General features: G+C 44.5%; 1 protein-coding gene across 1 annotated transcript in view; it reads left to right on the top strand.

The window, feature by feature from the left end:
- taf3 (TAF3 RNA polymerase II, TATA box binding protein (TBP)-associated facto) overlaps positions 1–26,770 on the top strand; it is a 996,662-nt gene that overhangs the window by 610,599 nt on the left and 359,293 nt on the right. The gene's annotated exons all lie outside the window — the stretch shown is intronic.

Genomic DNA, 26,770 nt, shown 5'->3' with positions numbered 1-26,770 from the left:
TCAGAGGATCTGACCTGGACTACACACATCCAGACACAGGTGAAAAAAAGCCAGGCAAAGACTGTACCACCTGCGCCAGCTGAGGAAATTCAGGGTTTCACCAGCCATCCTGAAAACTTTCTATCGAGGGGCGATAGAAAGTGTCCTGACTCAGACATCACAGCGTGGTACGGGAACAGCACCAGTCACGATTGCAAAGCCCTGCAAAGAGTGGTGCGCTTATCCGAGCGCATCTCAGGCTCAGCTCTCCCGTCTCTGCAGGACATTACACCAAACGCTGCAGAGGTAGAGCTACTAAAATCATCAGAGACATTAATCACCCTGCAAACTCTCACTTCACCTGTTGCCATCTGGTAAGCGCTTCCGTAGCCTGATGGCAAAGACTGAAAGACTCAGGAGGAGTTTCTTCCCCCAGGCCATCAGACTCCTGAACTCAGTCACGTGACTTCACTTCACCCCGCACACGCATAAACATCCAGTTTTTTAACATTAACATCCACATACTGCCATTGCACTGCACTTTACGTTCCTATTGTTACTGCGTAAAAAAACTGTAATAAACCTGTTTGCACATCATACTCCTGTTTACACATTATACTCCTATTTGCAATTATACCTATTGCTTGCACATTATACTTCTTTATATATATATATATATATATATATATATATATATATATATATATATATATATATTTTATGTTAACCACTTATTTTTAAGTCTACAGTTTATCTCACTTATCATATCCACTTATTTTATATTTTTATATTTTTATTTTTATATTTTTATTTTTATCTTATTTCCTATTTTTATCTTTTACTTGATTTATTTATAATTCTACTTATGTTAATACTTTTTATTCTAATTTTATTCTATTTCTATTTCAATTTCCCCTTGTGTTTCTTGTAACTGTTATTTGCACTGTCCATGGAGCGGACCTGTTTACATTTCACTGCCAGTTGTATATTGTGTATATAACTGTGTATGTGACAAATACAACTCTTGAATCTTGAATCTTGAATCTTGTTTATAAATCACTCAATGGCCTAGGACCTAAATACATTGCAGATATGCTCACTGAATTTAAACCCAACAGATCACTCAAGTCAGTTAGAAATACCAAGGGTTCACACTCAAAGCAAGGAGAGTCTGCTTTAGCTATTATGCCAGCCGCAGCTGGAACCAGCTTCCTGAACAGATCAGATGTGCTCCAACAATAGTCACATTCAAATCCAGACTCAAAACACATCTGTTTAGCTGTGCATTTACTGAATGAGCACTGTGACCACTGTACGTCCGACTGTTTGCACTTCATCTTATCTATGAATCATCTTTTTATTCTTTTCATTCTTTTTATAACTGCTTTAACTGTTTGAGTATATTTTTTGGTTACGATTTTATTCATTTTTGGTTAGTGCTGTCTGGTTGTGAGAGTTGGGAAGTGAGACGGTACACACTCAGGTGTGAATGTGGAACACCGGGTCCTTGGAAGGGCAGGAGGTCACTAGGAAGCTGGGTTGCTAGTGTGTCTCACAAACCGAAAATCTCGGACTCTTCTGTTCAGACAGGGGAGCCCCAAATTTAGTATTGGTATTTTCTTTCTTATATGGTATTTTTATTTCTTATGCATTTTTTTTCTGATTATTCTATCAATATTTTTATACCTTTTCTATGTAAAGCTCTTTGAATTATCATTGTGCATGAAATGTGCTATATAAAATAACTTGCCTGGCCTTGCCTATAAGGCACTGCATGGTCTGGCCCCTCAGGATGTGTCTGTGCTTTTAACTTTATATACTCCCAAGCGTCATTTGCGCTCCTCTCAAGCTGTCCCACAGACACATTTGCAATCTGTAGAGCACAGGGCTTTCTCATTCTATGCTCCTAGAATCTGGAAAGCACTCCGTTCTCATAATCTTTCTTGGCAGACTTAAGCATTTTAGCAACCGCATTCTGGATTTTCTGTAAACGTACCAACGCTCTGGCATCTATTCCGGAATTACAGTAGTCCATTCGTGTGAATATGATGGCATTAGGGCTTGACATTAATATCCGCCATCAACATCTACTATGCACTTTGGCGGGTGTAATTTTTATATATAATATATTCATTTTTTAATTGTAGTCTTAAGGCAACTGAAATGATAAACTAAGTGCAATGTAGTGTTGTCAAAAATATTTTTATATCGAAAATATACTCCCTCATTTAATTTACTCTGGATGAATATTGTTATATGGCTTGAATTTCGGTGTGGGATTGCATGTATTGCTCATAATTTTACTCATTCCCAGATTTTGTGCTTACACCCAAAGTGCGTGCATATAAAGCCACCTCTCAATAATAAATTAAGACATTTTTAGCTGATTATTGCACTTAAACAGTCAACTACACACAAAATACTGACAAAATGCCGGCCTTGGCGAGTATTCACGTAAACACAGTCAGTTATGTTTTAAGTGATCTTTAACAGTTGAGAAAGAGTGAGATCCAGTCAGATGAAGATGTGATGGATCAAATTATTTTATTTATAGGTAAAGAATAAAATAAATAATAAAACAATAGAATTATTGTTAAAATAATTTGTAGTAATAATCAGTAATAATCAATTAATAATCAGCTTTTAATAGTAAGTAAAAAAGTAACAATAAACCAATCTGTAACAAAATATCTCTGAATAAAATAATAAAGGAAACAAGATAAATTGAGAGAGAGTAGCAATGCAGGAAGTTTGCAAACTTCAGATAAAAAAATTAATTAGAAAGAGGAAAGGAAAGCGTTGATCATGTCAAAAATAACCTTGATATATAGGTACGACATCCTACAAGAGTAGATAAGCATTGTGGTTTTAACACCCTTGAAGCAGAAAGAGCCAAATAAGAATTTTCATCTTGTCTAGAGACCTTATGATACCGTAATACTATTTGCACTTTGATTCCAAGTAAGATGAGTTCATACAAACACATTGAATATGAGGGAGGATACCAGACTTTGCAAACAGAGATAGAAACAAAATCAATATGAGATAAGATAGTATGTCAACTTTTAAAGATGTGGCAAAAAAAATCCTGTCTCCATCTGGCAATCTTCAGCTGGATCCAGATGACACGGCCAACATGGTGAACTCTTCTACCAACCACACCTGCAGGCTCAACCTGGGGCCCGTTTCAATAAGGAGGTTCAACCAACTCTGAGTTTAAACCTGAACTCTGAGTTAAGCATATGCACTCCAACTATGAAAAGCCACGATCAATGGAGCTCCGAAATTACGATTCACCATGGCAACAGTACCCAACAAAAATATGTTTGCATACTTCCGGGTCAATATGTAAGTTTAATTCTTAATTATGTTAATTAAGTTTAATTTTCATGCACTGTAAAACCTAACAGTTGTATGTACTAAATAAAAATGAGTTCACTGCACTCAAACATTACCGAATGTTGTGTGGACACAATGACTGAAACAGAACTCAAAATGAATGAGTTATAGAACATTTCTAGTTCCCAGCATGATAATTGGATTGTATTGTTAAGTGATTAAATAAGTGATAATTGCGTATTGGTGATGACACCTGATGATAATGAGCATAATCACTGAAGGAAATAGAAACACAAGAACTACAACTGACTACAGCTTTAGATGAAATCAACTGAAGATAAAGTAAGACATTAAATCTCTGAAGATCTCAGCAGAGGAGGATTAAACAACTCCACAAACAGCATTACCAGCTTCACACATTACTAACCAGACTAACTTTATTTGTCATTTCTGTTATATTGAAAATAATACACTGTAAAACCCAACAAGTTAAGCAAACTCATTTAATTTGAGGAAACTGATTACCTCAATTAAATTGAGTTTAACAAATTTAATTGAAGTAAAGAACTCTGAACTTATTTTAATTGAGTCCACTAAACCAAGGATACTTCTTAATATCCAATTAAACTTTACACTGCATTCAAATACTTTTTACAGCTTAAACTTCACTATAATGAGTAAAACAACAGAAATTACAAACTTTAAATGAACTCAGAGAGCTTGCTAGTTACTGCTAGCTCACAATAGCAGACACAAAGTCAAACCCAATGAGTTAAGCAAACTCATTACATTTGAGGAAACTTATTACCTCAAATAATTTTAGTTTAAAAACCAACAGTTATGAGTACTCTAAGCTCATTTCAGTTGAGTTCACTAATATACATTTTTTTAAATGATTCTTAATATATGTTGCAGTTGAGTAATTAAGTGATTAATTAAGTGATGATTGGGCATTAATTATGATCACCTGATGATAATGAGCAGAATCACAGAAGGAAAGAGAAACACAAGAACTACAACTGACTTAAGCCACAGCTTTAGATGAAATAACAGAAGATAAAAGAAGACATTACATCTCTGAAGATCTCAGCAGAGGAGGATTAAACATAGCTTTGTAAAGCGTCTGAGGACCGTCTCCCGAGAGCTTGGATCTGCTGTTGGGAGAGGCCTTTTTTGAGCTGCTGTGGTTGCAGCCCCGATGCGGAAGGAGTGACTTGAGAAGTTCTTTGCTGGTACACCTGACTGCTGGAGAACAGATTTTAGGTGTTTTTGGAACCAAAAGCGTGTCACGGGTTTGTGTAATTCGTCTGTGAACAGGGGTTCCAGGGGAGATTTGTCTTGAGAACTTCTCCATTGAAGATATGCCAGAACTGACTGGTATGGATGGATTGGCGACGAGAGGTTAAAAATGTAGATAAAGTTAAATTTTTTGGTTTGGTCAGTTTTACTTTGGTCAGTTTTAATCAAAAACAGGTTGTTTCTCCATCTAGTACTGATAAGTCTGAGATGGTGGGGTGGCTTTTTGGTTCGATTTTTGAAGTGATGGCGAGTTCCGAGCATCTAAGAAAACCGAAAAAAGCTATGAAAAACATTGAGTGTTCGGGCGGTATTGAGAGATTGGTAGCCTGTGCGGAGGGCACGAATACATTTGTTGAGAATGTCTAGTGTTATGGGTTGTCTGGTGTCGGGACGGGTGGCCTGGGATCTTTGAATCCCTTTGATCAGGAGGGAGGTTTGTGAATTACTTATCTCCTGAGAAGGAGCGCCGTACATCAGTTTGTGGAAAAACTGAATGCTGCTCAGGTAACCTTTGATGGTCCCGACTTGGAGGCCTTTAACGGTATTAAGGTGGGAAATAAATGAGGTGATTCAAAGGAAAGAAAAATCAGGGAACAGCATGTTATAGGACACGTGGAATTCTCTAAAGTTTCTCCAAGCTGTCACATAGGATTGGAGGGTCCTCTGAAAAACTGCTCAGAGAATGGTGTCGAGCGATGCATCGAGGAGGGGTTTTAACAGGTGGGTTATTGGAATATCAGTTGCGAATAGTGAGGTACAGGAGTTGGGAATTTGTCCGCCTCTGGAGCCAGCGTCCTGAATTTCTGAAACAGAAAACGAGACAGGGAGTCAGCGATTTGGTTTTCTGATCCGGGGACGTGTTTAGCAATTATGATAAATTGATCGCAAGCTGGAATCCAAATGAGGCGCCTTAGAAGTGGCATCATAGCAGGTGCATGGGAATGGCCTTTATTTAAGCAATGCACCGTTGCGTTGTTGTCACAATGCACTAAAATGCTTTTAGTGGCCCATTCTTTCCCCCACAGGAAAGCCGCTACTACAAGCGGGTAAAGCTCGAATAGCGCTGAAGACTGTGATATGTCCTTGAGCTGCGGTGACCATGGAGAAGCGAACCAACGACCTTGATAAAATCCCCCGAAACCGATTGAGGGGGCAGCGTCTGTGAACAATTCGATGCCGATGGGGCACGAAACGAGATTGCTATAGAAAAATGATAAGCCATCCACTGGTTAAGGAATGTTAACCATAACCTGAGTTTGTCGCGACATGCTTGAGTTATGGAGATGAGATCCTCTAGCGAGTGGACGGAGGATGCAAGCGAGAGGAGATGCGATATGAAAGGGCGACCCTGCGCAATGATTCGCATTGCAAAGTTTAAATGGCAGAGCAGGGACAGAAGTTCGCGTTTTGAACAGTTGGATTTGAGGAATGTAGAGGAGACCAGAATTATTCGATCGATTTTCTCTTTGGGCAGGGATGCCTGGAATTTGATTGAATCTAAATTAATTCCGAGGAACTCAATGAATCTAGCAGGCCCCATGGTTTTTTCCTGTGCTATGGGAATTCCGAGCTCGAAAAAACGTTTTGGATTGTGAGGATATGTGCGGCTGGGATGGCATCAGGAGGCGTGTAGCAATTATGGCCGCAGACATATAGATGAATGAATCTTCCAAATTATTCAATCAAATGAACATCCTCTTCACAAAGCCCAATTCAGCTCCAGACCCCAGGAAATCGACCATCGATCACGAGAGAGATGGAGGCTCGATTCTGCCCGGAGCTACCAGTTGTAGTTAATAATTACTCGATTTCCTATGGACTTGTGACCAAACTTACACAAAGAGGACAGAGGACTCGTTGTGATCACAAGACAAAGAAACAAACCAGTTAGTGTTAGTGTGTTTGCAACTGAATACACGTGACTATTATGCATGTATATTACTCACAATTCATGCAATTATGTAACTATTGAATGAGTGGATAAAAAGGCATCGTGTTTGATACCGGTGTGTTCGTATGGGTATAATTAAACAGATGAGCTGAATGAAAACTTTATAGAATTGATCATGTCCTTATAGTAAGAAATTAGATCTAAATTTACTCTCTGCTTAAGAGCAGGAAACTAAATTCTATAGATAACCCAATTTTGTGGGAGGGGTGGAGACACAGTCACCCCTGAAGCCTAATTGGCCAGAACCCATCCAGGGGATGGGCAAATATTTGAGTTTAATCTCAGAACACGAACGAAGAGTTCAGTTTTTCAGTTCACGTTTCGGTTCGAGTTCAAGTCAGCTCAAGTTCGGTTCCAGTTCGGTTCGAGCTGGTTCGCGGCCTGTTCGCAGTTCAGAGATGAGCTAAGTCCTAGCAGTTTCACCCGAGTTGAGTTCTGAACGGAGAGCTCCCAGGAGACGATCTGACGATCGTGGCAGACCAAGATCAGAGAAAATGGGTTAAACAAGATTCAAGAGTTTTATTTGTCACATACACAGTTATATACACAATATACAACTGGCAGTGAAATGTAAACAGGTCCGCTCCATGGACAGTGCAAATAACAGTTACAAGAAATTAAATAGAAATAGAATAAAATTAGAATAAAAAGTATTAACATAAGTAGAATTATAAATAAATCAAGTAAAAGATAAAAATAGGAAATAAGATAAAAATAAAAATATAAAAAATATGTCAACGATTTCATTCAGGCCATCTGCTTTTCTCTCACTTTCCTTTCTTTTACTTAAAGTTTATTTTATTTCCGTTAAGTCTCGGGTTCTTTTAAGTTTCGCCACAAAAGTCTCTCAACAATGAGTTTCTAACAGCGCGCTTCAACTTCAAACAACGCCCACAAGACTTTCATCCAGCCGCCAACAAGCCACGTGATTGGCTTCCCAAGACGATCCAAGACACGACCAGACCTTCAGCGAATCAAAGACCCGGGAAAACCCCTTGTCCAGCCAGGAAGAAGGGAACCCCCTTGTCAGACGACACACGAGACACAAACGCAAGTAATGCCTCTTGATTCCGAGCTAAACTGGTGCATTAGATCAAATGTAATAACCCTGCCTAAGAAACGATAGGAGGTTAAATTACTGATCAATGGTTTCTTCAGGTCATGTATCATAAATGCATATATTGCTTAGGATTTCATAATTTCTCTCTCTTAGAACTTATTCTTTCCTCACCTTCTTCCTTTCTGCAACGTGTGAATGTGCGAGTGCGTGTGTTTATGTTAGATATTAGTTTGATGTGTTAGAGTAATCAATAAAGTTCCGTTTGTATTCAAAGATAACTGTTCTTGTGTTATGTGCTTATCAATTTAATGTCTTGAACTGCCGATCTAAGTTACCTGGCTGTTAAATAGTGTTTCACTATTGTTCGGATATTAATATCCGCTGCACAGTTGATATTTACGGCCCGTTCAAATGAACGCTGGAAGAGTCATTTGCTCGGCTGTAAAATAGACTCTCAAAATTCCCTATGAATTCATTCATTCATTCATTTGAGCTAAATATACATGTTTCCCTTTAACAGAGCCCCTTTAAGTTCTTACATATCGGCGGACGAATAAGTTAAGGTGTAAACATTAATTCTGAATTATTTATAAATTATAGTGTCATTCGAGTCTCTTTCACTTTAATTCAATTCCCCGTTGAGTTATTATTTTATCTGACTCATAGTCGCTACAGGCGAGATTACTAAAAAATCGTCTAGAAGGTGAATGAGGTGGGGAATGTCGTAGTTGTTTGACAACATCCAGCAAACGGCTTCTGAAAGCATGTCAAATATTTTAGGGCTGCTTTTGCATCCGAAGGTTAAACGTACTGCAAAATAGTATTTCCCGAGCCACAACTCCGAATAAGTGCCAAGCATCTGGATGTATAGGCATTACTTTGAAAACAGATGTGATGTCGATTTTTGCGAGCCAAGCGCCCCGACCTGCGATTTTAATCATGTCGATTGCCTGGTCAATGTCGTGGTATTTGGGGCAAAATTAGTCAAGAGGGATCAAGCTGTTTATGCTCGGGAACTGGAATTGTGTGGGGCTGACAGATCAATTATTAGGAGAATTTCCTTGTGGCCACTCCGATGGGGCTGAAACGAAACGCGTTAAACGGGGGGTTGTCGAACGGACCGATCATGAAGCCTGACTCCACTTCTTTTTTAATCAGATTGTCAACGACTTCAGGTTCAATGAGGGCGGATTGAAGATTATTACAGATGGTGTTTTGGGAGAGCGGGCATTCTACACCTGGGTTAAAGCCATTTTTGAGGCCTGACAGTAGATAATTAGTAAATTCGGCATCCGGGTGATGAACTAGTTCAAAGTCCATGCGCAAAATATTTACAGGAGACGATAAGTAATTATTCGATTTTTTATTCACAGATATATACACTGGGCATACGATGCGGGCATGAGCGCCGCCACAGAATTTACAAATGTGCAAAAACCGGCAGCGCTGTCTGACACATTTCCCAGAATTGAATTGATTGCAGAGCTGCCTGTTCCCTTCGAAGGAGGAGGCGGATGCACTGGTAGTTGCTGTGCGTGGTACGTAACTGGTGGATTGGATTGTGTTTGTCTCCGGGCTGAGTTGAGAGGAGGGGTTAACCTGCGGGCATGATGTTGTTGTGTGCGTCACTGACCTGAAGACTGCACAAGAGATGTTTTTGCAGCCTAAAAACACCCTGCTGTGGAGGTCTGGGTCGAGTGCGCCGCAGTATGTGCACTGGTTCCACTGGGCGACTCGCACTTTTAGCTGAAAAAAGTTTATGGTACGTGTAGGAATGCCCTCCCCCATAGGACAGCGCGAGCTCTGCTATGATTGCAAGATAATCGTTTAGTTCGCGCCACCTGTGGGGGAAAGCTGAGCAGATTATTTCAGTAAAACGAGAAAAAGCAATTGAAAACTCGGAAAATGAAAGAACGCGGGATGAATGTGTGTTTGTGGTTTTGAGAGTAACAGAGAAATCCCCGCAGTCTATCTGGCGGACTGGTTCGGCTGTGGGGAGCATGGAGAGAAGAGAAGAGAGGTCTATGTCTGCACCTGCGAGAATCTGTGCACGGATGTTTTGAGACACTAGTGGCGGTTCCGTGGCGAGGGCGTTGGATGGCATGGGCATCGGTGTTGCTGTGAAGAGAGAGTGATGTGATTTAGTTTGCAAGAAAGAGCTGGGAAGGTTATAAGCCGGGGCAGCGGATGTCAGCGACGGCCTCACGCTTTGATTACCCTCTGTGGCTTGGGAAAGAAAGTTAGTTAGTTGGAGGAAAGAAAGGGAATGAAAGGTGGTAGAGAGAAGTGTGCGCTTGAACTGCGAGCGGGGGCGTGCTCGTGCTTGTTTGCGCCACTGGAGCTGCAGGCCACTGGATGTGGGCGGGGTTATAACCTGTTGGGATAGAAGTATTGGAACGTTAGGGCTTGTGCTGCTAGCTGATTTAGCCTTGCGTTGGTATCTGCAACGGGTGCTGGAGGCCACTAAAAAGGGTTATGAACAGCGGTTGAACTGAGAAGATGTGGGGAAGCCGCTGGGTACGGCTGCATATGGTGCTGCGGCGGCAGATGCTGAGTTGAAGAGCTGAGTCGCGTCGGGAGGTGGGAGTGGCCCTGCTCCGGAGGAGTCTGGAGCCCGGCTCAGGCTTGCTGGAGGCCTGTTGCTGCGACTCGCTTTGCGAGGTGAGCCGGATCTAGTGCAGGAAGACGATGGTGGTGTTTGCACTCTGCGGGCTCTGCTCTGCCTGTGGGCCGTCTTAGGAGCTGGTGTGCGCTTAGGGGAGAGGTTTGTTAGTTGCAAAGACACATAGAGCTCATACAGCTCCGCTTTGATAATTTTCTCGAAGCCTGTAAGTCTGAGTTACTCAGTGCTTGCCTCAAACCTGCCACCGTCCACTTCCCGATAGGTGGGATTGTCGGGACAGCCGAGCGGTAGTAGGAGGCTGGGGAGGAGGATGGAAGTCTTGCCGGGGGTGGTGAAGACTGGCCTCTGTGTCTTGACGAGTGCGAGGCTGACAGAACCGGCATGCGGCCGCGCGAAGAAGCCTGGGGCTCGATTTCGATGTCCGGCGTCGGATGGATGTTACTGGTGCTGGCTAAATATGGCGGCGGATCCCTGGGGATGTTGCTTTCATCGTTGGATGAAGGGCTTAGGCGTTGAGACATTGTTTAACAAACGGCGAGTCGCGATGCTGATAAACTGTCAACAAAACGGAGGTAAGACTACTGCGTATATATACACCTCTTTGTTGATTAGCTGATTGCTCTCCACCTGTGTCAATTATCTGAGTGCTCTCCACCTGTGTCAATTATCTGAAAGTGCTCCTCCCGAACCTTTGTTAATAAACATCATGTAAAGGGAAACGCTGGCAGTGGTCTGCAGAGTGTGATGCTGCATTCAAAAAGGCTAAAGAACAACTGGTGTCACAAAATGTCTTGACACACTATGACCCACAGAACGTCATTCGGCTTGCTTGTGACGCATCACCTTATGGTATTGGTGCTGTCATTTCCCACATGTTACCCAGTGGTGAAGAAAAGCCAATAGCCTTCGCATCGTGCACACAGAGCAGAATTATGCACAGAATGAGTGTGAGGCTCTGGCCATAGTGTTTGGGGTCAGAAAATTCCACCAGTATCTTTACGGACAAAAATTCACGCTTTTCACAGATCACCGCCCCCTTACTACGTTCTTTGGGCCACAAAAACGAATACCGTCTATGGCAGCAGCGTTCTCACCGTTCATCTCCAGACCAGGCCCGGATTGGCTAATCGGGAGCACCGGGAAAATTCCCGGTGGGCCGGTCTGTTTTTTTGGCCACGAGGGCCGTTGTTGTCATGGCACTGGGTTGAAATATGGATGCTGTCCCTAGGCTGCCTGCACTCACAGCAGCCCCACTTCTTTACCCAGATAGCAGACCAACACTTAATCATCGTTGAATCAATGTTAATGCATCAACTAAAATATCATTGAATCAATGTTGAAATTTAACAGGTTTGCACCCTGAAATAATGTTATTTCAACGATGAAAAATAGATCAAGATGGGCTTAAAATCTATATTTTTTCTACTTAAATTAAATCACTTATTTAACACTGAATCAACATAGAAACACTATAAAATCAATCTTGCTTTATGTACAGCAGGATTCTATGCCAGTTAATTTTCATGTATGGCAGCAATTGATATGATTTTGTATCAAAAAGTCACTCAAAGTAAACAACATCCTTCAGTTCACATGCAAATGTATTTATTTATGCCCCCACAGTTTCAACAGGAAATCTCACATTGACTTAAAACAATTACATCTGAATTTATAACACAAGTGAAAAACATGACAACCTGGCAAAACGGAAGTAAATACAAATGGAAACTCGTCAATAAAGACAGAAATGGGACAGTACTACTGAAAGAAAAAGGTAGAAGAAAGAATGAAATACTCTGAATACTCTAAACTCAGGGGTTTCCACCACGAGCAATGCCCCCAAGCCTTTCAGGGGTGTCACGGAGCCATTTGTGCACCGTCCCAGCAAAGATGAACTCTGATGCTTCCTTTTTATCAGCATTCACTTGTAATGCACCTAAAACAACAAGAAGTTAGTAAATATTTGGAAATGTGATTAATTATACATTACAAATGTACTACAAAATGAAGTGAAACTTGAAATGTCCCACTGAGCAAAGTTATGTCCAAAAGATGTCTTTTCAATGTCTTTGCCCCTAGAGGCGTACGTTGAAAAGACGTCCACTGAGGAGCCAGAATGAAAGTTCCCTTTCGTTCAGTCACTACGACGTAACGTTAGTGACTAACGAATGGGGGTTTCGCTTAGAAGCCTATCAACTTCGAGTTTTGAGAAAACGCCCAATGGCGTGCCAATGCCATGGGGCATGCGGAATTTGCATACGTAGCTCCGCCTCACTGCGTGAGTATATAAGGAAGTACGAGGCAATATCGCATTATGTTCTGCTTTCGGAGCCAAGAGTACCTACCTCTTCACTCCTACAGCCTTCTGAGACTCTGTCAGCTTCTTCGAGACGAGCAGCTTTCCAGTCGGTGTTGGTGTGACGGCGCGTTCCAGTGATCGCATACTTCCTGCCTGCTGATCTGTGCAGTGGTCCGCCTGACAGCTGGTGTGTGTTTCCCTGGGCGCTTCGGCATCGACTGCAAGGTTTTCCTCTCACAAAAAGAGCTTGCGCGTGGCACGTCTTTTTCAAGACGGCTCGCCCGTGCACTTCCGGGTGCGATCGATTTTCCGCTGCTGTCTGTGGACGCATTCACTGCTCGAGCGTGTTTGGGCTTCAGCACGCACGGGCAGTGTTTGCGGATGTGTCACGTTTCCATTGCGGGGGCGTGACCATCGCGATGTCACGGTCGAGACTCAATGATCTCCGTGAGGAGAGAGAGTCCCCTCTGCCACACCCCAATCTACCGTCCCCGAGTGAGATGGTACTTTGGCTGGTGGCCAGGGTGACCTGAGGGCGGTGCTGTGGTATTAAGAACCCCGACGTTCATTCCTCGGGCCACACCCCCCTCTTATACATCGCTTCCGCGAGTGTTGGATTGAATCTACGGCCCGTCTCTGACGCCCCGTTCGTTCAGTTCACGCTCCGGATAGCAGCGAGATGTCGATCGCCGCATCCCAAGGTGGGCTGGAGTCCTTGGGGATGACGATTAGGTTGTGCTCCGCCTCCGGGTGTGTCAGCACTGCCTGATCTGACCTAAAGTTGACAGCCATGTTATCTCGGGCAGCCGCGAGTCTCGCGCTGGTGTGGAACTCCGCCCAGTCGCGGGTGCTCGTGGTTGCGCGATTGGTTTTTGGGGGCGGCACCCGACAGCTGTTGGGCCCCGCCCCCAATGCCTTTCGCTCCCGGGGTTTATGAGGAGATCACGCGGTCCCGGACGTCCCCGTGCTTCTCGCGACCGTTTGGTGGCCTCCTCCGCCTTCTCTGCCCTTGATGGGGCCGCGGCCTTGGGTACACTGGGGCCCCCTCCCCCCCCACTGTTGAACTCTCTGTTGCGCACTACGGTGTCCACAGAGGGCTTTGACGTGGCGTGGTGTGGCTGTCCTAAGCACCCCCCCCAAAGCCTGTGGGCTCGTCTACTTCGGTGGCGTGGTCCCGCAGTGCTACGGGCAGGCCGCCGCCCCTTTGCACATGCACAAGGGTGGAGCCGACCCAGGGCTCTTCATTGAGCTGCGTGCCGCAACTGACCCCGCCCCCGGGCGGTGAAGGTGGCCACACGCTCCCTGGGTCGGGCGATGTCCACAGCTGTGGTCCGGGAGAACACCAGGCCTTACCTGGTGATGTGGAGGACTTTGAGCGGGCCCGCCTCCTCAACTCACCCATATCCCAGGCTGGCCTCTTCGGCGGCGCGGCTGAGAACTGCGCCCAACAGTTCTCGGCCGCCCCAGAGCAGACTGAGGCTGTAACACGTACTGCCCCGGCCGAGGGCGCCCTCCCTCTTCCCGCCCGGCCCCAGCAGCAGCCTTCACCTGGGCCGCGCCGTGGAGGTGGTTGAGGATGTCGCCCAGTCCGCTCCCCAGACTGGTTAAACGCCAGGATGGAGGTGGACAACTCAGAGATGGGTTCCAGTTCTTCCCAGGGGATGGTAGCAGGGCCTCTCCTTCCCCCGGTGGAGGGCCGGGGGAAAATCCTTCCGCTGCTGGCCCCCGGGCTAGCAGCGCTTGGGAAGAACTCATGTTCCTGTCTCTGAGCACCCAGAGACCGGTGATGACAGTGCGCGCCACCCTCGGGTCTCGCCACTCGCATCCCTCTCTGTCGCCAGCCCCCTGGCAGAGCAGACCCCAGTGGAACGCGAGTCCTTCCCTGGTCTCCTCTGTCAGGGCGCAGCCGTTAACCGTGCTCCGACCCGGGGACGCCCAACAGCCTCCCCTGTCCGCGCCGGTAACGCTGCCTCGCTGCCCCACCCAGGGTACGTCTGTCATCCGGATGACCCCGTTGGTGCAGTCTCTGGAAGCCTGGCTTCAGCTTCCGGGGCTGTCCCGCTGGGCTGCCCGGACCATCAGGCTCGGCTACGCGATTCAGTTCGCGCAGGCTCCTCCCCGTTACAGGGGAGTCCGCTATACCATGACCGGGGCCCATGCCCCCGTCATGCGTGCGGAGATTGCCACTCTACTGGCGAAGGGTGCGATCGAGCCTGTCCCTCCAGCCGGAATGAGGTCGGGGTTCTACAGCCCCTACTTCATTGTACCCAAGAAAACCGGTGGGTTACGGCCAATCCTGGACCTTCGCATCTTGAACCGATCCCTTCACCGGCTTCCGTTCGAGATGTTGACTGCGAAACGCCTTTTCGAATGCGTTCGTCCGTACGATTGGTTTGCAGCGATCGACCTGAAGGACGCCTACTTCCATGTCTCCATCCTTCCTCGACACAGACCGTTCCTACGGTTTGCTTTCGAGGGGCGGGCATACCAGTACGCAGTTCTCCCATTCGGGTTATCTCTGTCCCCTCGCGTCTTCACGAAGATCGCCGAGGCAGCCCTTGCGCCCCTTTGGCAGCACGGGGTCCGCATCCTGAACTACCTCGACGACTGGCTCATACTAGGCCACTCTCGAGAGCAGGTTTGCGGACACAGAGATCTGGTTCTCCACCACTTAACCCGTCTGGGCCTTCGGGTCAACTGGGAGAAGAGCAAACTTTGCCCCGTGCAGAGGATCTCTTTTCTCGGTATGGAGATCGACTCGGTCGCCATGTACGCGCAGCTTTCGAGCGAGCGCGCGCAGTCTCTGCTGACTTGCCTCCGACAAATCGAGAGCAAGAATGCGGTTCCACTGAAACTATTTCAGAGGCTCCTGGGGCATATGGCATCTGCAGCCGCGGTAACGCCGCTCGGATTGCTTCATATGAGACCGCTTCAGCACTGGCTTCGCGATCGAGTCCCGAGATGGGCATGGCAGTCTGGCACGCTCCGGGTCCAAGTGACTCGGGCCTGCTTACAGACACTCACCCCGTGGTCGAACCTCAGCTTTCTACGGGCCGGTGTGCCCTTAGAACGAGTTTCCAGGCATGTTGTCGTATCGACGGATGCTTCTGCCACGGGCTGGGGTGCCATGTGCAATGGACAAGCAGCCGCGGGCTCCTGGACAGGACCCCAGCGCCTCCTGCATGTCAATTGCCTCGAGTTGCTGGCAGTACGGTTCGCCCTGCACCGCTTCCGAGCGTTGCTGAAGGGCCAACATGTGCTTGTCCGGACAGACAACACGGCCGTAGTAGCGTACATCAACCACCAGGGCGGTCTACGCTCCCGCCGCATGTCTCAACTCGCCCGCCATCTCATCCTATGGAGTCAGAAGCGCCTGAGGTCCCTTCGTGCTGTCCATATTCCGGGAGTCCTGAACCACGCAGCCGACGAGCTCTCGCGGTTTCAGCCTCTCCCGGGAGAATGGAGACTCCATCCCCGGACGGTTCAGCTGATTTGGGAACAGTTCGGTGACGCACAGGTAGACCTGTTTGCCTCCCACGACTCTTCCCACTGCAGCCTGTATTATTCCCTGACCGAGGGCACGCTCGGCACGGATGCACTGGCGCACAGCTGGCCGCGGGGCCTACGCAAATATGCGTTCCCCCCAGTGAGCCTACTCGCACAGCTTCTGTGCAAGGTCAGGGAGGACAAGGAGCAGGTCCTTTTGGTCGCCCCGTACTGGCACGGCCAGACCTGGTTCCCCGAACTCATACTCCTTGCGACAGCCCCTCCCTGGCCTATTCCTCTGAGACCGGACCTCCTTACTCAGAGACGGGGCACCCATTGGCACCCGCGTCCCGACCTTTGGAGCCTCCACGTGTGGCTCCTAGACGGGACCCGGCAGGTTTGAGTGGCCTACCACCTACGGTGGTCGCCACCATCACTTCCGCTAGGGCAGAGTCCACTCGGCATGCCTAGGCGTTGAAGTGGAACCTCTTCGTCACCTGGTGCTCTTCCCGCCAAGAAGACCCCTGGAAATGCCGCGATCGGGTCCGTGCTTGAGTTTCTCCAAGAGGGGCTGGAGCGAAGGCTGTCTCCCTCCACCCTCAAGGTATATGTGGCCGCAATATCTGCCCACCACGATCTCTTGGAGAACAAAAAGGTAAGTCAGCACGATCTGGTCATCAGGTTCCTGAGGGGAGCTAGGAGACTGAATCCTCCTCGCTCTCCTCTCGTACCCTCTTGGGACCTCGCAGTAGTGTTAACTGCTCTGCAGAGACCTCCCTTTGAGCCTTTGCGGTCGGTTGATATTAAGTTTCTGTCTATGAAGATGGCTCTGCTGACCGCATTGGCCTCAGTCAAGAGGGTCGGGGACCTGCAGGCATTTTCGGTTGACGAAGCGTGCCTGGAATTCGGGCCGGCTAACTCTCACGTGATCCTGAGACCCCGGCTTGGATATGTGCCCAAGGTTCCCACCACTCCGTTTAAGGACCAGGGGGTGAACCTGCAAGCGCTGCCTTTGGAGGAGGCAGACCCAGCCTTGGCATTGCTCTGTCCAGTACGCGCCCTTCGCGCCTACGTAGACATGACGCAGTGTTTCAGGACCTCAGACCAGCTCTTTGTCTGTTATGGTGGAGAGCGGAAGGGAAGTGCTTTCTCAAAGCAAAGGCTGTCTCACTGGATAGTGGACACCATTGCTTTGGCTTACCAGCAGCAAGGCCGACCATGTCCCCTTGGTGTGAGGGCACACTCCACCCGGAGTGTGGCCTCCTCTTGGGCTCTAGCGCATGGCGCCTCGCTAGCAGACATCTGCAGAGCTGCAGGCTGGGCGACACCCAACACATTCGCCAGATTCTACAATCTCCGAGTGGAGCCAGTGTCCGACTATGTACTCCCCCCCCCGAGGGGCCGGTGATGGGCCAGGCTCAGGTGTCTTCGCTTGCTCGCCACTCCACTCCACGGACTGGATACGTGCGATATTTTCCTCAGGTGAGCTCCCCGAGAGCCCTGAGCTCCTCCAGCACTGTCGACGCCGACATCAGTTCAGTCTGCCCTTTCGAGCCCAGACCCTCATGTCCGGCCAGGTGCCCCATGTGCATGGTTCCCTCCGGCGACCCCCACATGTGTATTTCACCGTAAGTCTCCGCAGTGAGCGGGTTTCTTCCCTTGGCGTGTCCCCGCCACCCCTAGGGTTAAAAATCCACCTTCGGCTGGTACCCTAGAGATCTTCCATATGCAACCCTCTCCGGGTCATATGTGTCTCTTAAGTCCTCCCCACGGGTAGGCATCTTTAGCATTCCCTCACTGGGATATGCTTCCCAGTGTACCTTGGTATTCCTGTGTTAAGTGGGAGTCCTTCGTCCGTACTAGTCTTACGACAGGGTACTCACACTTACGCAGGGCACTGGAAGACAGCTGAGTGGCTGGATTATATTGGGACCCCCATTCGTTAGTCACTAACGTTACGTCGTAGTGACTGAACGAAAGGGAACGTCTCGGTTACGGATGTAACCCTCGTTCCCTGAGGAGGGAACGGAGACGTAACGTCCCCTTGCCACATCGAGCTGTGTTGCCTGGGACGCAGGAGTTCAGTCTTGGCTCCTCAAGCAGGTAACATAATGCGATATTGCCTCGTACTTCCTTATATACTCACGCAGTGAGGCGGAGCTACGTATGCAAATTCCGCATGCCCCATGGCATTGGCACGCCATTGGGCGTTTTCTCAAAACTCGAAGTTGATAGGCTTCTAAGCGAAACCCCCATTCGTTAGTCACTAACGTTACGTCTCCGTTCCCTCCTCAGGGAACGAGGGTTACATCCGTAACCGAGACGTTTTTATGACGTCTGTTTTTGACGTGTTCTGCACGTCCGATAGAGACGTTCATGGAACCTAAAGGTTAAAAACTAGTTCAAATTGTGGACATATTTTCCATTTGTAATTGCAAAGCAACTCACAGACAGTGTGTGTTTGTCCAGAAATCATGAAAATAAAAGAAACTTAGCTCACACCTTTAGACACTTTAGACAACTTAGCATCTGTAATTCACACATCTTTGGATCCTGAGAGAATCGTGGGATTCAATCCAGGATCTTCTTGCTGTGAGGAGACATTGTTTCCCCCTGAGACACTGGAGCTGCCCTTAATCACAGACATAAGACACACTTTGACTATTTCTGTCAGACGTCTACAGAAGCTCTTACTGAGAATTCACAGAGCTTTAGATGTTGATGTTTATGTTTCATTTGAAGTCACCATTGTGGTGGGAAGCGTGTGCTTTAGTTACTCTTGGTCCCCATATTTGTGTTATTCTTTGGATGTTATAACTGTGTGTGTGAGAAACACAATAGTTATGGCTGAGAAAGCAAAGATAAAGTGACTCTTGGTATTTGTGTTAGCTTTTCTTTGGCTGCTGTAACTGTGTGTGTGAAACACAAAAACACAGAAAGCAAAGATAAAGTGACATCAGATGTTGTCAGCTCCTTGATGATGACTAAACTTTTGGAAAGTGAGCATCTGATGTTTGTTTTAAAGTTTTGTGTGCTTGTTTGGCAAACAGTCATTGATTATAATCACTATAACCTTGTGAACCCACTGTATTGGCACCAATAGTATCAAAATTAACATTTATCCTGAAGGATGATAAAACAGTATGTGCACACAATGTTTTGAGCAAATATTTCACATAGTCACACACAGACATCAAGATTTTGCATATGATTCACAACAACGGTGACAATCAAGCATGAGTTTTGTACTATGAAGCTACCAATCATGCATTGCAGCATGAAGCTTTTTTGTTTTGATTGTCACCGTTGTTGTGAATCATATGCAAAATCTTGATGTCTGTGTGTGACTATGTGAAATATTTGCGCAAAACGTTGTGTGCACATACTGCAAACCATCTTTTATTTAATGTACTTTAATTTATCATCTTTCAGGACAAATTATCATTTTATTGCTATTGGTGCCAATACAGTAGATTGCCAAGCTTATAGTGGATATAATAAATGACTATTTGCCAAAAAAGAACACAAAACTTAAAATACAACATCAGATGCTCACTTTCTGATGATTTAGTCATCAACAAGGAGTTTGCAACACCTAAAGTCGCTTTGTCTTTGCTTTCTCAGCCACAACTATTGTGTTTCACACACACAGTTACAGCAGCCAATGAAAAGCTAACTCAAGTACAGGGACCAAGAGCCCAACTAAAGCAAACGCTTCCCACCACAATGGTGACTTCAAATGAAACATAAACATCAACATCTAAAGCTCTGTGAATTCTCAGTAAGAGCTTCTGTAGACGTCTGACAGAAATAGTCAAAGTGTGTCTTATGTCTGTGATTAAGGGCAGCACCAGTGTCTCAGGGGGAAACACTGTCTCCTCACAGCAAGAAGATCCTGGATTGAATCCCACGATTCTCTCACGATCCAAAGATGTGTGAATTACAGATGCTAAGTTGTCTAAAGTGTCTAAAGGTGTGAGCTAAGTTTCTTTTATTTTCATGATTTCTGGACAAACACACACTGTCTGTGAGTTGCTTTGCAATTACAAATGGAAAATATGTCCACAATTTGAACTAGTTTTTAACCTTTAGGTTCCATGAACGTCTCTATCGGACGTGCAGAACACGTCAAAAACAGACCTCATAAAAACTTTCATTCTGGCTCCCCAGTGGACGTCTTTTCAACGTACGCCTCTAGGGGCAAAGACATCGAAAATACGTCTTTTGGACATAACTTTGCTCAGTGGGTGAAGCAGAGCTACGAACTGATTGTCCTATTTCCCCTCACCGCGAACAGGGCGATCAGTTCTAGCTCTGCTTCAGCTGTGCGATTAGCTCACGAGGGCCGACCAGAATTACTGACATGCCAGAAATTCATCCGATCGCCGCTCGTTTCTCCCTGTACACTGGACAAATATGGGATGATTTTACTATCAAAATGATTAATAAATGCACGCACAATAATCCATGAACTTGATACATTTTGTAGATATTTTTACTGTCCACAAACAAATGCCTTTCAACTTATGTGTGCTAAATACAGAATTGCATGAATGTGCAGCATTTTGTACAAATAGACATAATTGTGAATGCAAAACTTCGATTTTGTATTAATGTTGGTCAGAATCTGTGCGTGCAACGAGTAAGATGTGCATTTGTGGATCCGGTGCCGCGCATGCATTCATTAACTCATATGAATCAAATAGGATCCACTCACAAACGAGTCAATGAATGCATGCGCAGCACTGGATCCACAAATGCACATGTTGCTTTGCTGTCTCTGTCTTTTTCGTGCTTGAAGTCTGTTAAGCCGCGCTTTGATCTGAATGTGCATTACTGCCGCCTATTGGATTAGATTGTGGCGCATTCGATCAGTAGGGGAAAATATAAAAAATTCTTTATTAACCCTGTATTCTTTAGATACATAATTAAATGTATATAAATTATACATGATTTAAATAATAATAATAATAGCCTACATTTTATAAATTTAAAACAGGCTATGATTTATATAACTGGATGACCACAAGAATTAAGGACTCTGTGATAGTCATTAATCTCTCTGCATGTGATGTAGCTAGCCGAAAACACTAGAGGATTGGAGATGTTTTCCATGATGGAGGCGATTTTAAAACAATAATTAAAACAGTAATATTAACAATATGCCTACTAATAATAATCAAATGGTTCGTCCCATTGAGTTAAATTTATGGTAGTAGTTCTTTGTTAATCCACTCACTTGTTGGCGGAGATTCATCTTTTGAGGAGAATGAATGTGCTCACATTTCACAGAAATGTACCCAATTGATTTGGATTTGCTTTAACATATTGAATGATGGGACAGATAGATTGAGTAAGCCTCACCAGTGGAGAATTAAGCTGACCAAAAATCAACATTGATTCAATGTTTGTCTTTTCAATACTGAAAAGCATGGAATTATCAACATTGATCCAATATTATTTAGCATTGCATTTTCAACATTGGTCCACTATTTATTTTGCAACAAATTTTCAACATTGATCCAATATTATTTAGCATTGACATTTCAACCTCAACCAAAATTGATGATTCTGATGGAATTTCAACATTGACTCAATGTCACAATGCTATCTGGGTATTCATTATTTTACCGCAGTCAAACTCTTTTTATTTATTATTTTACCACAGTCCCACTCTTTATTATTTAATATATTAAATAAATATATTTTCTCGCAGAGTGCAGATTGCAGGTTAATGATGACGTGGTTATCTTTTGACTCCCTGGCCCCGCCCCCGACACAGCGCCTTGCAACTTGCTCAAAATAAAAAAAGTCAGATCAAAATTGATAACAGGAAGCGCAAAGGCGGCACTGAAAAGGCCAGAATAAAAAAGAAGAAAGCTTTGGAAACTGACCTGGCCAAATGTTCTAAGCTGAGCACATTTTTCCTCAAAAAAACAAATGAAGACGACGAGGCCGGTAAGTAAGCTAACGTTAAGGTAGTTAGGAGCAGTGCAAGATGCTAGCGACCGTGCAAAACAACATCTGCAAACCACGTTCATGTATCAAACTTTTTCTTGTTGCTCTTCAGCAGCAGCCGCCTCTAGTCAGGTTTGCTGCTAACAGTGAAGAGGAAGACCCAGTAACGTTACCAAAGCTCCAGTCATGAGCCCAACACACCAGAATGGGCAGGTAGGATTGTCAATCAGAAGAACTAATAGTAATGAAGAGCCCTGCTCAATGAAAAATGCCCTGAGATAATTAATGATAACTGATCATTCAGCAATACATTAATGAAACTGACTTGACTTGATTTGAAAGCTTTGTAAAAAGGGGATATTTGTGGTGAGAAATAAATGTAACAAATTTCGCTTAGTGTCAGAAAGAGAGCCAGGACCCAGTTGTGAAGGACTAATGCTCTCACTGTGAATTGTACCATAGTGTGTGAATAAGCAAACATTATCACTAAAAAAATGCTTTTCTTACTTAGTATCTTACTTGTTTCCAGTTCAAATATAGAAAATATTCTTAATTCAAGATACATTTACTGGACAAGTGAAAAGGCAAAATAAATGATGTCTTGTTTTCTGAAAAGAAAAAACACCCTAAAATTTGTTGTTGTTGTTGCTTAAAACAAGCTAAATCTAAAACAAATATTTTTTAGATAACAGTGCAGTACTTGTTTAATTCTTTAACTAAAGTTCTCATATTTGTGAAAAATATTTGAAGTTGTAAAGCAGCTGTTTCCTTGAAAAAGAGATGCTACTGTCATTAGAAAGTGCAATACATTTTATTTTAATCTTTATTTTTCATATATTTATTTTTGTTATATTTTATTTTCTTCATTTCAATGTTTGGATATTTATGAATACTAATTCTTAAAGAATATAGACTGTCCTGTTATTTACTGTTCTAATAAATATTCACTGGGAAGCAAAACTTAGGCTACTGTTTTTGCACTGAATTGGAAATGATATTTTTTTAAAAATACAAAGAATTACAAGGCTGTATAGAACGGTCTAAGGCATGAAACTCCAGATGCAATGAATTGTCCGTCCAACAGGGGTGTTTAATGCGGGGCTTGAGAGTCGTTGTGCCCCACAATCTGTGGAAAAGAGTACTAGATGAACTGCACACTGGCCATCCAGGAATTGACCGAATGAAAGCCGTTGCTCGCAGTTATGTCTGGTGGCCTGGTGTTGATACTGACATTGAACTGCAAGTGAAAACGTGTCAGTCATGTCAGCAAATACAGAAAATGCCATCCCAAGCACCCCTCCACCCATGGGAGTGGCCAAGCAAACCATGGGAACGCATACATGTAGATTTTGCTGGGCCATTTGAGGGTAACATGTACCTAGTCATGGTTGACGCACATTCGAAGTGGCCTGAGGTGCAGTTGATGACAAAAAACATTGAAGTTTTGCGGAACCTCTTCAGCCATTATGGACTGCCTGAAGTCCTTGTGAGTGATAATGGACCACAATTTGTCTCTCAGGAGTTTGTAACTTTCCTGAAGGCCAACCATGTAAAACATATCCGTTCCGCCCCATATCATCCGGCAACCAATGGGCAGGCTGAAAGGTTTGTTCAGTCGCTAAAACAAGCATTGAAAGCTTCTAAGGCAGGGGTCACCAACATGGCACCTTACCAGTGAGCTGCATCAAATTTATTTATATATTTTTTGCTAATATTTTTAAATCACACTTGCATTGGTCTAAATTTGAAAATGACAATATTTAAAAAAAAAACACTAAAAAAATGTTTTAATATTAGATTAGAGCTAGCTGGTCTCCACGGCAACTGTTGCCATGGCGTGGAGACTAGCTAGCAGGCGCAGTGCAGGTGAGGAGATGATTTACCCCAGAAGACATGGCAGAAAAAAGAAAGAAAACATACAGTTTTCACAGTGAATGGGAGGAAGAGTTCTTTTTTACCACTGTGAAAGATTCCTGTGTGTGTCTCATTTGCGGGGCGACTGTGGCGACGGCAAAGCGGCACAATGTGGAGAGACATTTCCGAACGTGTCACGCAAACTACCATGCTAACTATCCGCCGGGCAGTGCACTACGAGTGGAAAAAGCACGCGATTTAAAGGCAGGTTTGTGCAAACAGCAGTCTTTGAGATTTTAACGTTAGGTGTTTGTAACGTTAGGTGTTCATCGGATAACGTTAAGTATGAATGAGCATTTAACAGACTGGTTTGCAGAACAGAGTTGTCATCTGTTTACTTCCTTGCTACAACGTACAATTAACGTATTACAGGAAAACACATCGATGAAAAATAAATCAGACTTACAGGTTATGGCCTGTAAACAGCTTCTGTTTGTAAATCCAGCTTTCAGGACAAGCCGTTGTGCATATCCTGCATTGAACTCGCGAAGTTTGTGGAAGTTTTCCTCAGTGAAATGTGCTGCGGGAGCCCCGCACGCGTCATGCATGATTCACACTGGCCGTGTTTGTCTCACGCAGCTGACGTTGTGCGAATCCTGTTGTAAATGACCGAAAGAATATGTGTGTGTCACTTTAAATATGTTATGTGTGCGCGCACGCTCTCTAGGTAACGTAAGCGGTAACGCAGGCAGAAGAGAGTGGTGCGGACGAGGATCGCATCGTTTCCCACATGGGTTTATTATAAGTTTGAAATATACGCTGTAAAGAGTTGATGCACTTCATGTTTGGTTCCTTTAGTACCCTTTGGCAAGCGGAGCGAGGTATGTGTCTTTATTGTGTGTTTTTATGTTGCATTTTGTAAGGTAATATAATTTTGTATGTCACATGTTATTTGTCGAGCTCTTCTGGTTAATTTCTCATGTATGTAATCATTTATTTGCCCTTTGAGTATCTGTAAATGCGTATTTGTTTTTAAATAATGTGTTATTTGTACATATGTTTGTATTTCTGAGTATATTGTTTCTTTATGTAGTTTCACGGTGCTACAACACAACGTTCTCAAAGTCATGATTAATGGCGCTCAAAGCGAGCGAAATAAAGAGGATTAAGCACCCGTCAAAACTCTCTGTGTCTCGTTTGTCGACGCCGAGGGGCTGCTACAGTGAAACTCAACGCTTATTTGGATTCCGCATCACTTCGCCGCTGCCCTGGTCGAGAGAGCTCATGACAACACAGCACGAGGGTCTGCACGGCGCTGCAGACGTCTGCGCACGAACAGCGGATCGTGACGTCATCATAAATGCTTAAAGAGATGTCGCAAGGTGTATCAAGGCATCGCTAACGTTACAGATGAGGCTGAGGCTGTGAGTTAAATACTTACGTGAGCTGCATCCATTTATTGAACTGTAAGTTGACATGTTCAGCTGAAAAGGAGAATATTTTTTTTTGGAATATTAACTTGAAGGATAAAACTACAAGGGACATTTAAATTGAATAAGTCAAATCAAGAAAATATTCAAGTTTACTTGAAGGTTTAAAAAAAAAAAAAAAAAAAAAAAAAAGGAACTTGTTTTAAACGTGTTAAACTTGAACGTTGATTGTTGAAGATTTATCTTGGACATTTAAAAGGTCATACACAAAAAGCACAGTTAATTTTATTACTGTTTGTAAACACTGTAATTTCTGACCTATTTCAAGATAAATATTTGAATGTTAAAAGTGTTCACTGCTGTGCATTTGTGTAGATATTGCTAATATTTGTGAGTGTTTCATTCTAGAGGTCTGATGAAAATGGTATCATTTATAGCTTAAGTTGCCCAGTTTAAAGAAGTTAACAACATTGAAGAAACGATGAAAACACCTGAACAAAGAGTGCAGCAAGTTGATGAGATGCCACTTCCAGCTGAAGAAATAAGCAACCCATCAGCGCAACAGATCAGAGCAAGCTCACGTGATAGAAGTTTAACAGAGAAAGGTCGAGAGATGCATGAGTTCGAAGCAAAGAAACAGGAAAGGGCTTTCAATAAGATATATGAATCTTGGAAGCAGGCTGCAAGGGAGGCTAGATCAAATTTGAAAACATTCTGTACACGTGAAGACCTGGATCAAATACAGCAAGACATTCAAGGCAGACATGATTCAGTTTATCAGCGATATGAACCAATTCTGCGTAACCACACTACTACTCCAGACATTGTTAAACGTATGGATGCCTGCGCTGCACTAACGGCAGAGATCACTGATCTTGTCAGTAAACAACTGGAAACAATTAGTGAAAATTACAACGAAGAGCTTGTGAAGGAAAGAGTAAGGCAGGTGCTGAATAAGGATGAATATGGATCCATCTTTGGATGTACAATAACAAACACAGTCGTTTCGGAGTCATCACTGGGATCCGATAGCCAATCAAAGACTTCTTCTAAAGTCTCAAGTAAGCGTGCTGATGCAGAGGCAGAATTCGCAGCGAAACTGGAGCAAGCTAAAGCTCTACAAGAAATTCACAATCAACAAGCTAAGCTTGATAGGATGGAACATGACTGGAAGCTTTGTGAATCGAAAATGTTAGCGGAGATAAAGCAGAAGGAGGCTGAAATGCAGTTAAGGCTAGTTGAGGAAAGGAATCGGCTACTACAGCTACAGTTGACAAAGAAGTAAAAGTAGCAGCAGCTCGTGTCAAAGTGTATAACGATTTGGAAGGTAACCTTCAACACCGTGAAGACGACAAAGGCCCTAACATTCACACTGGCTGCCAAAGGACAGAGCTTACATCTCAGCTGAACCCGGAAGCACAGTCGTTTCTACCTCAGCAAGCATCATGTGAAGGATATGAATTCACATAACCTCAGGAAACTGCCAATCTAG

This window comes from Gobio gobio, assembly GCF_949357685.1.
Source record: "Gobio gobio genome assembly, chromosome: 5".
NCBI classification, from domain to species: Eukaryota; Metazoa; Chordata; class Actinopteri; order Cypriniformes; family Gobionidae; genus Gobio; species Gobio gobio.
This window is presented reverse-complemented; position numbering and strand designations above follow the sequence as displayed.